The following is a 3,019-nucleotide window of genomic DNA, read 5'->3' on the forward strand; positions in this document are numbered from 1 at the left end:
AGCTGTCAGGAGATCAGGAAACGTATTGCACTGAGAAAGTTTGTAGTCATGGACTTTTCCAAAATACTGAGAAGCAGTAGTGTCAGTTTGAAAACTAAAGTGCATTTGATTCATGCTATGATCTTTTTAACCACTTGCCATTAATCTGAAAGCTAGACTATGAATAAAGATTACAGAGGAATTGATGTTTTTAAGCTGTGGTTTTGGAGAAAAGTACTGAATGAATATCCCATGCACTGCCAAAAGAACAAACAGATATGTCTTGGGGAAAGTGCATCCAAAGTGCTCCTTGGAGGAAAGGATGGTGAAGCTTTATCTCACCTACTTTTAGCATATTGATAAGAGAGGACATTCCTTGGAAAGGAACATCTTGCTAGGCAAAGTGAAGGGTCAGAGAAAGAGAGAAAGACCCTCAACCTTCAAGATGGATTGATACAGTGACTGCAGCAGTGAACTCAAGAATATCAGAGATAATGAGGATGGCAAGGGATAGAACATGGTTCAGATCTGTTTTTCATAGGATCACTATGAATCATACTCAAACTAAAACTTACCTAACAAGAGCATAGGAAGTGCATCTCTCACTTCCAAGGGGGCAACGTAGAGATACAACAAGTCTCTTGGAGAATATTGCCTCTCTCATGAGGCTGGAGCTGAAAAAGTGCCAACAACTAAGAAATACCCAGGTGGGCATAGGAACAGCTTTACAGAGGCCCCAAATCCAGGGTGATCCAGACGAACCAACCGAGAGTTCCTACATCTCACCCTATAAGAACTCAGTGAGAGAAGAGGTCCCAAGATGGGGAAGAAGAATACAAATACCCAGACTCAGCAAATGAAGGTTCCTGGTGGGCACAGGAGCAGAAAACATATGCATGATGATAAAGACCAGACAAATTGCATTATATCCTGTGTATAACAGCAAAATTGTCTCCACCAAAACCCAGATAATAAAGAAGTTGTACTCAACCTCAATCTCCAACATTTAAATCAAGGATGATCTAGTTTGAACTAGCTGCATTAAGTGTTCTGCTATAGAGTGGTCATGGGGCTCAGGAGCTGAACTAGATTTGGTTGTAGAGAAACAGTCTTTGAATATTTTAATTTTGTGGCTGTGAAGTGTATTCATATAAATAGATCTGAATCCATAATAAAACCAACTTAATGCTGATTTCCTAACTTAGTGGTTTGTTGCACCACAAGTGTTCTCTAGTTAAATTGTACAGAATTCAGAAACCCACCAGAATTTAGAACAAAAGTCACATTTTAAATCAAGGGGGCGGGGGGAAATCAGTGTTTAAGAGGAAATGGTATAACCAGTAAATACTTGGGGTAGGGATTAAGATAGATTTCCATGTCATCATGTATGCCAGACTAAATTTCAAATAGATCAAAAATTTAAAACCCTGAAAAAAATAAAAAGAACTTACTTTAAATAAAATTGGTGCTTCTATTTGAAAGCAGAGGAATGGCTATGTATGTTTCATTGACTATGCAAAGGCATTTGACTGCATAGATTACAACAAGTTGTGGTTAACTTTGCTTACGCAAAACCTCTCCTTGGACCAGTATTTTCTCCAAATACTTAGATCAGAAAAGAGCAAGGAAACACTGCTACTTCATGTTTCAGGATCAGGAAAGGAATGCATCAGGGATGTATCCTATCTCAATAAATTTTCAATCTATATGTGAAATAGATCATTCAGGAGTCTGGGCTCTATGAGGAGTAATGTGGCATCAGAATTGGAGGAAGATTCATCAGCAACCTGCATTATGCATAAGAGACATCTTTACTTGCTGAAACTGACGAAGACCTGAGACATCTGCTGAAGAAGGTCAAGGACTCCAACCTTCAATATTAATTGAAGTTCAACATCATGAAAACAAATATTCTCATCACTGGGCCAGGTGGCAGCATCATGATAGATGGAGAAGAGATAGAAACTATTAACAGCTTTAGCTTGCTTGTTTCAATTATCAACACTCTTGGTACTAGCAGCCGGGAAGTCAAAAAGACAAATTATACTTGGAAAATCTGCTGTCAGGGACCTCTCCAGAGCACTGAAGACCAATTATATCAGTCTAGACACTAAAGTACACCTGTTCCAGGCCATGGTCTCCACAATTACTTGCAATGCATCAGACAGCTGTACAATGACTAAGGATGATAGAAGAAGAATCAATGCCTTTGAGTTGTGTGTGGAGAAGAGTACTGAATATACCATAGACTTCTAGGAGAAAAAAACAGTTTGTCATGGAGAGGGTTAAAACAGGCTGCTCTTTGGAGGCAAGAATTTTGAAGCTCCATCTGACATACTTTGGACACTTTGCAAGAAGGGACAAGTCCTGGAGAGGAACACCATGCTTAAAAGTGTGGAGAGACAGTACAAGAAAGAAAGACCCAGGATGAGATGAATACTCAATGACTGGGATAATGGGGGTAAGTTTGTCAGAGATTGGCTCAATATGGAGCAGGATTCAAAGCTGTTGTACATACGGCCACTATGAGTCACATTGGAAGCAGACGTTGAATTCACTTCCTAAACCACATTCCTCTGGAAACTCTATGAACTTTGATAATTGTCTATAGTATTTATATATTTTATAGTATTTTGTAGAAAGGCTTCAGGTCTTTTGTTTATAGGGTTACTATGAGTCGTGCTCGATAGCAATCAACACCAAGTCACAGGCAACTTGACAGCACATAACAATAATTGTATAATCACCATGGTGATGACTTTTCTAAGAATGATACAAGATTTAAAAGCAAAAGGAACCATCATAAGGACAAGGAAGGTCACTATATAACGTTTAAAGAGTCAGTAAAACAAGAGGACAGGGCTGCAAATTATGTAAAACAAACATTAACAAAACTGAAAAAGGAAATAGACAACACCACTGTAGTAGTTGGAGACTTCAATACACCCCACTCTCAAGAAGAGATACAACTATCAGAAAGAAACTCAACAAAGATGTTGAAGAATTAAACCACACTTGATATATGATATAGATATATATA

The sequence above is a fragment of the Elephantulus edwardii genome, unplaced genomic scaffold (assembly GCF_000299155.1).
Source record: "Elephantulus edwardii isolate Elephantulus edwardi_28Jun2011 unplaced genomic scaffold, EleEdw1.0 scaffold00215, whole genome shotgun sequence".
NCBI lineage: Eukaryota > Metazoa > Chordata > Mammalia > Macroscelidea > Macroscelididae > Elephantulus > Elephantulus edwardii.